The following is a 14192-nucleotide window of genomic DNA, read 5'->3' on the forward strand; positions in this document are numbered from 1 at the left end:
AGCAGAGTAAAGAGAACATAAACAATAAAAAAAGCATAAGAAACACCTGTGCAATCTCCCAAAGACTACCCAAATAAATAAACCGGGCTTTGACTTAGAGAACAATTGGGTTTTTAAACAATAGGGTGTTTAACTGGAGGAAACATTTCATTTCCACATCAAAGGAAGAAATTCATGGCAGAAGTCTGAACAAGACCTCTGCAGCTGAGTTAGAAAGGGCTTCATTATCTGTTTTTCATCTTGTTAGACTAGTATTTTATGTAATTAAGCTCTACATCTGTTACTTACAGTCTTACAATCACTGAAGTGATTAGTCCAGCTGTATTTATATTTTGGGTAAAGTTGATTTTACTTCTGATTTCTTCTTTATATTCCAGCTCTGACAGCAAATTTACTTTGCAAAATATCACTAGGATTGAATAAAAGGCCTTCTGTTAAAATTAAACCACCAACAAACCACATTCGGTTAAAGCTGAATTAGGACAAGAGACATGCTAAGAATCAGGCTTGGAAATCCTCATTTACAGAAATGGCTCTGAGGAAACTGGTGAACTTATGAAGAAAGATGAGGCGCAGGAGAAATCACAGTCTGGGAAATCCTTAAGACTTACTTACAAAGTCATTCACAAACATTTACATTTACAATCTCCTGCTATAAATCAATGTTTTGTTTTTTTGTTTTTTTTTTTTTAAAAAAAAACAAGCTCTACATCAGGAACAATTTCTATACATTTATAAAAACTTAAAGAAATCCATGTGGGACCTCTAAGCTGCTACAGTACTCTACAAGAACAATAATTTTAGACTGTACCGATCTGATTTTTTCCAAACTAACCTGTAACATAGGAGAAACATTTTTCTAACAACAACCACTTCCTATCACTTTCAAAAGAGACAGATCTCTAAACATACTAATTCCCAGCAGGTTTGTTGTTTGTTTGTTGTCATCATCTCTTGTTTTCCTCTGATAATTCTCCTGTTGTTAACCTAGATGAAAAGAACGAACCTTCGGCCTGAAACCTCCACAATATTTTTGCCCATGTGAACTGAAAATATGCTACTATAGCTTTCAGTACATCGTCAGGTCCTTGGAACTTTTCATCTTCATAAATCAATACAATCAGTTGCGAGGAAATGGAGAAGACTTTTGTGTTTAGCTCTATGACTTGCTTGAACTAATCATGTCTGGTAATTTTCATAGAGAAATTGATATCACTATCATTTTTAACTGGGTGGTATTGTTGACAAAGAAAGAAAAAAGTGAGGCAATAGGAAGGGTTAATTGATTCCCTTGAACGTCCCTGAAAGCAAACGCAGTGGGCAACATTTAAGAGGCTAAGGAGAAGAAAAAAGAATAAAAGCTTTTTTGCTGTCATAGGTGAACTCAGCTTACATTTCTACTTTATTTCCTGCTCCTTTCCTGCATTCTGAATGCATCTCTTCTGTAATTTGTCTCAGAATTACTATATACAATCATCGATGATACACAACCAACAAAACAGCATAGTAATTAAGTTCTGGTACATTACACTTTACCTTCTCCTGTGCTGAGTAGAAGCTACTTAATAGAAGCTGATTTCAGACTAAATAATAAGTCAGCATAATAGTCAATCCTTCATACACCTAGTAGCCTATAACAAAATGAGAGAGAAAAAAATCTAGGAATAAGGTTTTTCATGATAGAACAATACTAGTTCTCATGCTGACTACATAAGAAATAAACTCAGAAAAGCTTATTTAAAAAAAAAAAACCTGAATGAGCCACCACTAACATGTGAAGAACCTGACATGAGCCAGCAATGTACACTTGCAGCCTGCAAAGCCAACAGTATTCCAGGCTGCATCAAATGAGGGGTGGCAGCAGGGCAAGGGAGGCAGCTGTCCCCTATGCTTTCAACCCCTCTGATTCTGTGAAACTTCCACTGTGGCCTTCCAGTTCTCTTATAAATCAAGAGGGAAACCAACTTTCTGCATGGACTGATATTGATAGGACAAGGGAGAATGGTTTTAAACTAAAAGAGGGGTCATGTAGATTAAATATTAGGAGAAAGTGTTTTAGTTATAGAAAGGGTGATGAAGCTCTGGAACAGGCTGCCCAGAGAAGTTATGGATTCCCTACCTCTGGAAGTATTCAAGGCCAGGTTGGATGGGGCCTTGGGCAGCATGATCTGCTGGGTGACAACCTGATTCCCAGCAGGGGAATTAGAACTACATAAGCTCTATGGTCCCCTCCAACCCAAGCTACTCTACAATTATGTGAAGATGAAGAAAAACTGTCCAGCTACTTCTGTGTTGGCAGTTCCCGTAAATGCTTTATTTTATCATTATTATACAAAAATTACTGCACATTTGAACATTCATATTGTAAAATCATTTGGAGAACGCCTCTAGCATTAAGAGATTGTGCTAAGCATAGCAAAGCTGTGCTCATCTTGAGTGTTCACAGGTCTTCCTACGAATCAGAGGGCTATCCAGAGCATGGTGTTGGAACTCTCTTCCAGAGTTCCACTACAGAGTTCAGGTGCAGCTTTAGGTACCTTACAAAGAAATCAGCTAAAGCTCTCAACACTGTGTCTTTGGGAATTCACAAAGAAACACATCTATCTGCTTAAACATGCCCAATTCCTAAGCTCTATAGAGCTTAGGAGAGCTTAGTAGAGCAGTTCACTTATGAGTTGCTACCAAATACAGCTGTGACTCTTCAATTTGGATGTGTGAAGAACCTTCAGCATTGGTCCACACTTCAATCACCATGCATTTCTCTGCTAGTAAAACATTTGCATTTTTTCCTCAGTCTCTTCATTTCTTAGATCAATGTAAAATGAAGATAGTAATCTTAACCACATAGAGAAGCTGTAAGGACAAGCAAGGAGGGTACACCTTTACAGTACCAGAATGGCATGACTGACAAGGAAGAAGAAAAGAGCTAATTGCAAGTCCAGCCTGGACCACATTTCACAGAAATGCACTGTTATGTCACAATCACTTTTTCCATTCACACTCTCATGGGAGATGCTACTGGAGAGACCAAATTTTCCTGGAAAGTCGAGTTACAGAGCATTTAAAGTCAAGCCAATTATGCACAACGTACTTCAACTGCACCCTTTTTCTTTGCAGATCTTAAAACACCAAACCAAGCTTCTAAAGAATTATTCAGACAGCTTTCTCTCCCATTGAATTCAATTGCAATTTCAATTTAATTACCGTTTTAGAAAGAAAAAAAAATAACTGCTCTCTAGTGCCCTTACTCAGCTACACTCTTTAAGCATGAGACAGCACACAAACAGCTTGAAAATGTATCATACACAGGAGATTTCAAACAGAATATACACCTTAATTCTGAAATCTTAATTTCTGAAATCACAGATTTTAATGCTGCTATGCACACATCATGTAATTTATACTTGCCCATATTTTCTCCACTCCAATAGTGATAACTATTAGACAGAATTTGTCAGGAACTTTAGACAGTTTTATTCACAGGCATACATCACTATACAAAACCAAAGATCCATGAAAACTAATTAATTTTACAAAATTATTCCAAATCCAAAATTAAACAATTCAAGAACAGATCAAGCAAGATACTTCTATTTTGACTCTTCTAAAACCACACATCTGGATACCAGACTGGCAAAATAGCTGTGTGCTCTTCAGAGATGCGTACTGCCTACTTTACTCTAAATAACTCACTGTCTTGTTCTGAACTGCTGCAACAAGAGGCAAGCCATCAAGTTACTGCCCAGGGAGGTTTGCAATCAAGATCTGCTTGAGGAAATTCAGGTTGTTCTGCTCATTTCACACACAACGCCAAACCTATCTGCTGTTCTCTGAGGGATCTCAAGAACAACAAGATTCCCATTAATCGTTTAATGACAATGCTAGCAGGTACTAAAATTCACTTAGTAGCTCTCTGCTTCTAGTAGCTAGTCTGCATAAGTCCATCTGTAATATTAATTTTAAATGGTATTTGGATAAGTGCACGTTATCTACGTATTTTAGTTTTCAGAGCCTTTACAAATCACCAGCTTCACCACACACCATTGCAAGTTGCGTCCTACTCTTCCCATATTTAAAAGGGAAGAGAGAATGAACACTTTCTGAGGATCACAAAAGCTTTCCCACAGAAATCTCTCATGACACAGCTGAGTCAACCTGCCTAGCATTCTATCTGCAGGTCTTGGCAGCAGAAGGATCCTGGCCTGCCACCAGGGATGATATCATCTGGGGTTGGCCTTCCTCCATGCAAACAGTGGCCATAAGCACAACATTTCTTCCCAATTTCATCCAGGCTTCATATGAGCGTCCCATAATCCAGTCCTTCTCCTGGGTGTTTTTTTTCAGGTTGACAGATCTAAGATAATTACGGGGCTGTTTAATGAACCTTGCCAGAAAGACATCAATGACTGTTTTGGATGCCTGGCACCACACAGCACAAGATGTTCAAAGCATGAAGACTACAGCTGAAATAAAATACTATCCTGAACAAAAAGTGAGTTAGTATTTATGCTACCTAACTACAGCAGACTATCCTAATATCTGGGCTTGGATTCCAAATGGACAAACTGAACAGTCACAGAAACATATCTCATCTTCAGACCTTAACAGCAGTTTTTCCCTATCCAAACAGAACACCAGTAGCATGGCTCACACTCCTGCATTTACTGGATGCCTCTCTTCAGTCAACAGTATATTTCAGCGTGACAAATAAGCACCCAGCACTAAGACCACAGTGGTCTTCCTGTGACTGGATAGCAAGATCAGATCTGGAAGCACACCAACTAAACTTGCCCTACAAAACACTTACATGTGTTCTTCTGTTTCTGCAACAAGGAATAAGAAACGGCTGCTGAAGCAGCCAAAGGCAGCAGAAGGGTTTCTCCAGCTCTGGCGTGACCCAGCAGACACTCCTGCTGGGAGACACAGCAAGACTGACTGTACAGGAGTTATTTTTACAGCACAGCCCCCAAGATAGTTGCATTGGCACAATAAGCAGTCAGCATGCTGCTGCACACAAATGAGGACAAGTGGACTAGACAAGGAGACAATTTCTTCTACAGGCTTCATACCCAAAGCTCAATTACCTCAAATGACGCCCTCAAGCTGCAATAATGTCAGTTTCAGGTCCATGCCAAATTCAAAGGGCCAGTCTAGTAATCAGAGTCCTCAGCCAGACTGCCTCCTATGCTTCACACCAACCCCCACCTTCAGAAGGGCCAGAGAGCTTAAGCACCCACAACAAGCAAAGCCAAATTACAGAGGAAAGAACTAAACTAAATCACACTCCGTGTCTCCAATAAGGTCTTGTTTCAACACAATAGGGGGGAAGGCAGTAACATTTATAGCTTGGTACGGTAGGTTTGCACTCATAAATAGCACACAGACCAGAAACACTGCCTTGATCCTCAAGTTCAGCTTTCAACACAGTTTTAAGAGGGGGAGGTAGATCATTTTGCTCTCCTCCACAACAGAATATCCAGTGAGACAACAGAGATTTCCCTAAACACAATATTCAACACAAAACACTGGCTTGGGTCAGATAACATTTTCTTAAAACTCCATTCAATAAGCATCTTGTTCCACTCTATCCATGTGGTACACAAAATTGCTTTACTGGCAGATAAAAACAAAAGGCCATAATTTAAGAGCATATTTTACCAGAGGCCTAAGCTCGCATCCGTCTTGTCAAAAGAAAAAAGAGCCAGTTACAAGAAAAGCCTTCAATTTTACTTACACAGACCACAGTTTCTAAGCTAGGCATGCTCAGTTAGACAATTATAGACTTCACTGAAAACAAGACCATCTTAAAAACAAGGTTTTTTTGTTTGTTTGTTTGTTACTCTTGGGGCAGATATCTGCTCTTTTCAGAAGTTCATGGTCACCTTATTATTTTGGAAATATTGGGGGCTTCAGACTGGCACTTACCCACAGCCCAGTCTTCCCCAGCACATTCACGTGACTTTCACTTTGACAGCTGAGTCTTTGCAATCTTACCATAACAGACACCTCAATATTTCGTACTTACCCATCATTCCTTTATTCAGCTGCTAATAAAGAGACCTTCTTTGTTATTAGAAATACTGTCTCATAACATCACTTCATCCTTGACAACTATGTGCAAATTCCTGTTGTTCTAGACATAAAATGAAGTCCAGTTCTCCCATGCCTCATATTTCCCTCTGCCTTGCAGCTGGAGTGAAGCCTACAGTCCCAGTGACAACACCCATCCTACCTCTGGGCCACTACAGAGCTACTCTCAGCAGGTGATGTTATTACTATTAGCAGATGCTACTCTTGCATTTAAAGCATGGTCGCAGCTAACCTCTTCAGACCTATTTATATGATTCAAGACAACAAATGCTTGATTAGTATTTAAAAAAAAAAAAAAGACAAGTTTACATGCATAAAAATGCACAGTGCTGCACCCAACATCCTAAGCCAAATTGAACTTTTTTTTTAATAAGTGAAACAAAGTTAAAATTCGCAAACTCTTTTCTTCCCTTAGAAATGTTAGTTACAAGAATTTAGGTCTACTGAAACAGACTATTATGTAATTCTCTTAATCCTGCAGTATCTTAAAATATCTTACTGTACTATCACACCAAGTGCAGGCACACAGTGGGCATCAGATGTTTTTCTTTCTGAAAAATCAAGGAGTGGTGAGATGTTCCTTTTTATATAATCTCTCTTCTCCTGAAACAAGCTGTTCTTTTTCTTGCATTGTAGAAAAATAAATGTATTTGTTTCATTCAAATTCCTATATATCTCTTGCTTTTCAAGATGACTATAAAAGCATATTTCCAAACAAATGTATCCTGCAACTTAAATGAGATACATATCTATGTGTGAGCGCACACAAAGTTCAGGTGAGGACTAATGGAAGAAATAAAACTTAGGTCACCTTCTTTTTAATTACATCAGTGGCTTTCCTGCAGCTTCAGAGGCTTATAGATTTTTTAAAAAATTAGTAATCCTGATCAAGTGCAGCCATATGGTAACACAGTTCTTGAAAAATACATTTTTCAAAGGAGCAAGAAAGCTTCCTTCAGCTTTTCTGAATATGCACCTCATCTCAACTCCTTGCATTGCTCCAATTCCACATCAAGATAACTGTGCACCTCTTCTTAAGAGCTATCTAGATCATGAAAACACAGTATATACATAGATGTGTACTGCAACTAACAACTACTTCATGCACAGAGTAATTACAGGGTTTAACTATCAAGATGTGATTTCTCAGTCACATTTTTGTTGCTGGTTTTTGCTTTAAACTCTTATTCTATAATTTGTGTTGCAATGGGTAGTTCCTCCAGCCTCAGGTCAGAGTAATCTTCCCAGCAGCTAAGTTGCTCCTGTCTCCCTTTCAAGAGCGCATAATATTAATTATTCCTTAGCAGAGCAGAAGTTGCAATGCCAGAGGGAAAGCAAAATAGGCTTTGAGAGCAGGGCAGTGCTTTCAGTATTTTACAGGCTGCTCACAGGCTAGCTGTGAGCTAGCACAGGTATGCTACATTTTGGCAGGTTACATGCCTGAGCCTCCATACTTCAGAAATGCTGCTCTTGCTGAACTTAGTTCCATACTGAGCTGCATAAAACAGCACTGGACAGTATCCCACTCCTTTATGTCTTAGTCATGCAATTATTTCCAGGTTTATATTTGTATGAAACTACACTTCAATTTACATACACTTAACAATATAGATGATAGTACCCTGTAAATACAGCATTCGATCACTAGTAATAATACCATTCTATGAAGTTCCCATGTGGCTTAAATAACAACTGGCTATGCCCTTTATTTCACTAATTAATCTTAGATTCAGACTGTCAAGAATTCTTGAAATTCAGCAAGAGTCGGTTCGCAGTGAGCCAAGGCTAACAATGAGAACACTGAGCACTGCCTTCCTCATTACACTCTTCCTCATTAGACTTCCTCCAACATTCTTCACAAATATGTTAGAAGTGCAAGTAGTCTTTGCAGCATCACAAGAAAAATGAACACCTACATTTAAAGGCCAGTTAAACGTACAGTGAAGCTTCTCTCAGTCCAGGCCAATGTACAGAAGTAACTTAATCTATAGATAAATCCTATACTCTTATTAATGGGCAATTCAATCTCTCAGGCTTGAAGAGATTAAATAGTTGTATTAATACAGAAAATAATGTAGGCATAAATCCACCGGGTTTACAGCTACCCTTGAAAAAAGTGTTCGTAAAACCTGTGTCAGTTCTAAGTTAGCTGTTATAATTTTGGCCATCTGTAAGACTGAGTGCAAGCATAAAGAAAAGTAGCTTGATAGACAGGTTACATGAAAAACCAAAGACTATTTATTTTTATCCATCGCTGTGTCAGATTAAAGACTCCTCAGTAAACATCTACCACTTTAGATTACTCATACCATTTCCATCTCAGAAAAAGAAAAAAGAAAACAAGTCAAATGACTTTTAAGCTATTCTGAACTTTTTAAATGCTGAAACCCCTCAAAAATAACCACTGAAATTGCTCATTGATTTTCCAAGGATGTTCTCACAACAAATTATACATACCCCCAATATTAAGAACAATCTTTCAAGGTTTGTGGATAATACAAGAATTTGAAGCAGTGAAAATAAATGACAGTACAAGCATCTTTAACAGAACTTCAATCATTTAAGTGATTGCTCCAACAGATGGCAAAAGCACTTCAGCACACACAATTGCAAAATAATTTGCCTGGAAGCAAGCAACAAAGACAAAGAAAGTGTACTAAGTGGGACAATTATTCAGCACAGTGATTAGGAAAAGGATTTGGGTGCTGAAAGTAGAAAAAGAAATCACTTAAACTATTTGCCTAAGGAAAGTAGTAAGAACAAAGACAAAAGTATTTACTGGCAGTATCACATTCCAAATACGTTATCCTTTATATTCAAAACGAGGTGCTACTCAGCTCGCACCTACCATTCTCTGGTTCAAAAAAAGGAAAGCTGATGTTAGTGTAACAGGAAATATTCTCCCTGCTTTCTTGAAAGAAGTAGTTCTGTTCACTCCCACCTCACTGTCACATGAATTTTCATGAGCATGTAATCCCTGAGCTGGTATCTGCGTTAAACCTTTTTCCTTTAGGTCAGTTTGCAGCTATGCAAGCACTAGAACTATCACAGATGTTGTTACAGGGTTTGAAATAGAAACATTTATTTCTAAAGTCACCAAAAGTGACCAGACAAGAAGGAGGGTTAACATCACTCAACAGTATTTCACGTTATAGTAGTTCACTTGGTACACAGTGTCATGGCACACTGTCCACACTCTCTGAAGTTTAAAGGCATCATGAAATTATGATGCTTTCCATCCCAATCAAGTATTACGCTTTACTGAACTTGAAGCCTGAGAATCAGTAGGACATTCTACAGGCAAAGATTACGCAGCTTAGAAGAGACTAAACCATTAATTGCCTGGTGCCTCTCCTAACAACGCTGCTTTGGGGATACTGGGTACAACACATCTCACCTACCTTGATTTCAATTTACTTTGACATCATTGATTCATATTTCGATTTGTAGGGCCATTGACTCTCTGTTATCACATTTGTTTCATGCTGTTGTACTTCTAACAGACATACAGCAATTTTTAATTTAGAGCATCACCTTCTATCTCCTGAAGTCAATGCCACAATTTCAAAGATAGTTATAATACTGCCCTCTTTAGAAGAGTAAAAATTAGGCTACGTTCCAACAACTGTTTTTACAGAAGTTCTTTTCCACATAAGGAATCAAAGTAAGATGCAAAATCCGGTGAGCTGGCACACAAATTACTGTTTCAAACTTTAGATAAAACACACCTTTAAAACCAACAGCAACTGAAATCCTCTGAAGATCATAACCATATCAGATGAGGATTTGAGAAGGCCATTCACACTGCCTTGTCTACTCAGTAAAGATTTCAACAGGTAAATATAAAATTTTAAAACATTTTCAATTTAATACTCACTTTAGCATTTAAGTGCTTCTGCATATTACCTTGATAAGGCTGACTGAAATACCACCTCTCTGCATTCATTTATCCATTTCTCTATTAAGGATGAACAGGATCTCAGTTTGCTATGAAAGGCTGTCTATGATAAGAAACCTGGGTCTAAGTCTCTGTAGTATAATTGACTAAAATTAAATATATACTGCTCTAGATAAGATATCTTGTAGATTAAGTTTTACAGTCTTAAACTGATCACATACAAATATTCACACAAAAAGTGCAATAAAGCAGTCATTCATGGTGCAAAACACGAAAAAAGTTGGAATTCTTCAAGCTGACATAAAAGAGACATGGATTAAAATATTATCATTTAAAACAAACTGGCTTAAACGTAAGAAAATGAGGCTTACCAACAACAGTGGCTAAAAACAAAGAGGGACTTGATGGTAATGCAAGCAAATTTCCAGCATCCTTATTCATCTAGCACAAAGCATGACTAATCTTGAAGGCCAGCAGATCCTGCAACAGAACCCCAGAGAAGTACTTTAGTTAAAGTACTGTGAAGAGTATATTGGATTTGAAAAATGAGAGACGCAAAACGGAGTTTGAATTCATTACGTGCAGATTCCTCCATGCTGCAGCATATCTGTCATTCTCAGTGTAACAATCACTTGAGGTCATTTCCTTTTTGTTATTGAAGTGATTCAATGTCAGTTACAAGCCACGGTGTAGCTGGGCACAACTGAAGGTAATGGGCAAGCAGCTAAAGCTTAATCGATCACCTTTTAGCTCTTGTAAATTAGAGGAAATGAACAACACCTGCTCAATACACATCAAGGCAGAACAGAAAGTCACCAACACAGATGTATTCTTTTACATCTACCAGTTACAACTTGGACCACAGAAAGGAAATCAAATGTTTTCTTCCTTCAAGTGGTTAAAGGTTTTCTATAGACGCTGAAATTTCGATTGAGAACTTTGTTATTATTTATTCCCTAGTATTTCTGGGGAGTCTTGTCAGAAACGTTTCTCCAGCCTGCTTTAACTTACTGATAGATTGTCACTGATGTGACAGTTCTTCTTTACAGTGAGGTGACAGAGCACTGCAACAGGCTGCTCAGGGAGGTGGTGGAGTCTCCTTCTCTGGAGATGTTCAAGACCTGCCTGGATGCCTACCTGTGCGACCTGCTATAGGGAACCTGCTTTGGCAGGGGGGTTGGACTCGATGATCTCTGGAGGTCCCTTCCAACCCCTACGATTCTGCGATTCTGTGTGGGGTGAACATTACTTGGTTTGGCTTTGTTTTTAAAATCTAGATTTGTTTTTGAGCACCTATACTCACGAATTCTTTAGACAGCTTTGTTATCTTCCTTAACTTTGGCAAACTCTTCCTTTTGCAAGCAACAACAACGAAACCCTCTTTCCCGTTAAAACAAATAAAGGAAAAAAAAGTACTTAAATTACAGAACTGAATTTTCAAGGGACCCTAACAACATTATGCTAATGCTTATTGTTATTAATGACGAAAGAAATCAAGCAGCATATTTTTGAACCAGTATACCAATTTAAGCATGCAATCTCATTAGAGCTAAAAGACTGAAAAATTGAGATGAAAGTGAAGGCTGAATTCTAATGCATTCTTATTAAATTCTAACTAACAACCTTAGAATATTTTCCCATCCCTTTCGTTAAGTACTACTTAAAACATTCACTGCAGTTCTCTCCATTCGAGCCTGAGTTTTTAGAGGAAATTCTCTGCCTCTCCTTCAGTAACAGTGATCATCTATCATTTACTATCTTACCAACATGTTTTGTCACTTTTGTGCCCATTTCAGATACTTGGCAATTAGATGTCTATTAACTGCAGTTGTGGTTTACTTTCCTTCTTCAGCACAGCTCTAAAGCTGAAGTATGAACTGAGAAACCCATTCAGCTGTTGTTTTTAAATGCATGTCCATTTTCAAGTAGTTGCAATGTTTTGCAGTCTGACAGTGCAGCTGTTTAATTAAAACCAGATGCAGCTCAAGACCACTGCATTCTCTAAAAATCTGCAAGGCTTTTTAAATATTTTGAACACATGTTGCCCAAAGGAAGCATCTATATATCAACATATAGACTAGTTCTTACTGGATGATTGTATGAATGTAGGTGGAGTTATGACAGATTTGAACTTTAAAAAAAACAAAGACCATTACAGTGATTTAACCTGCAGCTGAGCCAAATAAGCACATGATTCAGTTCTACCAAAAGGCTGTAAGCTGCAGCAAAATGGGGCCAGCACTCAGCAATGACAGGAACCTCTCTGCTTGGTCTCACAACAAGCCAAATTGTAAAACAAATCAGCTTTTTGATAGATTCACATATTTAAAACTATGAGCTCTGTTTTCTCTCTATTTCCACAAGACATTCACTTTTGTTCTCCAAGCATCTGGAACTTCAGATGATCTTAGAGGCCCAAGGATTCAACTACACACAGAACTGATTTTTCTAAGCCCCTCTATTGCATTCATATGACCAACTTATTTTACCATTTACTTCTGCAGTTAGGTCAAACACTGAGCATTTTTAGTCTTTTGTTTTAAAATGAAAAAAGAAAAATTCTCCTAGACCGTTATGCAACCTGATGGGTAGCTGAGCTGATCAGTATCACCCAAAACAACAGAGGGATTCAATGCTCCATGCCGCAGTTTTAAATTACTACCAGTTTTCAGCAGCTCTGCTGTAAAAAAAAACAGAGATCAGCAGAAAGCTTCTGTGCATTCCACCTCCAAGGTGCTCGTGCATGTTGCTCACAACACTAAAGGGGAGAATTTAACGAGGAGTTTTTGGGTAGTGCATTGAGGCTTTATCCACTGTCTGACAGTTGTTGCTCAATAATTAAAAGGCAAGAATTGATCTTTATCACATTTTACCTGTAGAAACTTGCTGATGTGGTTCCTGTGCATTTTACTTCACACCCTAATCCTTTTTCGAAGCTTAAAATTTTAAAACTCCCCATGATATTGAAATAGTGAAAGCTGAGGGGATTCGTCTTTGGCTTTTTCTTTTGAAGTTCCCCAGTATGTTTCTTTTCTCCCAGTAAAGGAATTGCATCACTCCCAACTTTCCCATTAAAATACTGAGGGAAGAGCACGAAAAATACTTCATGGGCCCCTCCCTAGCACAATAGCTGACTATCAAGGTTCTTTTAAGAATGATGGAAAGCCATCTTAACTTCGTTTCCTCTGTTTTATGGTAAATTTTGCTGTTAACACTGGTAACACTTCATTAATTTATAGTTAGCATTTTTATAGTTAGCATATAGTTAGCATATCCTCCAGAAAATTAAAGCCAAATTGGGACACAATATTACATAAAGTCGGTATTGTGATACTCCCTAAAACCTCCAGACATTCCTGGTTCCAACTCATTTTTGTGTTGTCAATACTTGTGACCTTGTGCAAAATAAAATTCAGGCATTGACATATGTCAAACCTCAGCTTAACTGACCTATTTGAATTTAAATTAGGAAGAGAATGCCTTTGAGGAGAAATACATCAATACAATTCGGTAGACAAACGGCCACAGTGCCTTTCTGGAGTAAATGCACTCATCAGAGAACTGAACCAGAGTAGTTTGCCCCTCAGTGATTTCTGCTTAGAATTAACAATTCAGTTTCAAACTCCCTAATGCCACAAATAAATAAATTCTTCTCTTAATCAGTCACTTTCTAAAGCAGAAATGTTAATGCATCACTTTTTTTTTTTCTCCCCTTTCTGTATGCTTCCTGTTTGTAAAAAGTTTTCCATTTTCACATTAGGACAAGTAGAGCACCCCTGTTCCAGCTAGCACTGAGGTCACCTGTATATCTTCTCTGACAGCACAACTCACAGGCGAAGGTCAAATGCAGATGGAAAGCTCAGGAACAATAAATAATCCCTTGCAATCCAATTAGAGGGAAAAAGGGAAAAAAAAACCCACGTAAATTATTAACTAACTGCAACATTCCACTCAAGTAGCAGATACAGCTGAGTATATAAATCAACACACAGCAAATAAACACAGAAAATAAATACCATAAGAAAGATAAATTTTTCTCTAAAATGTAATCAAAACCCACTGCAAACACAGATAAAGGGATGGTTTTCACCAGTTTGCTTTCTTCTTCCCCCCCCACACCCCCAGTCAATTGAGAAAGGCTTTCAAATTTTCTTCCTAATTTGGGATGAAACTTTTTTACTCATTAAAATGTTAACTGTACTTG

The 14192-nt window shown here is 38.0% G+C and overlaps 1 long non-coding RNA gene across 1 annotated transcript in view; it reads right to left on the reverse strand.

The window, feature by feature from the left end:
* Nucleotides 1–10688, reverse strand: part of LOC128081479 (uncharacterized) — a 178824-nt gene extending 168136 nt beyond the window's left edge. The window contains exons 1-2 of the long non-coding RNA XR_008207203.1: nucleotides 10568–10688; nucleotides 10360–10468 (exon numbers count right to left, since the gene is read on the reverse strand). This is a non-coding gene — a long non-coding RNA (uncharacterized LOC128081479). The remainder of the gene's footprint in view (nucleotides 1–10359; nucleotides 10469–10567) is intronic.
* Nucleotides 10689–14192: the final 3504 nt, after the last annotated feature.

The sequence above is a fragment of the Tympanuchus pallidicinctus genome, unplaced genomic scaffold, assembly GCF_026119805.1.
Source record: "Tympanuchus pallidicinctus isolate F22 unplaced genomic scaffold, pur_lepc_1.0 scaffold21, whole genome shotgun sequence".
Classification (NCBI taxonomy): domain Eukaryota; kingdom Metazoa; phylum Chordata; class Aves; order Galliformes; family Phasianidae; genus Tympanuchus; species Tympanuchus pallidicinctus.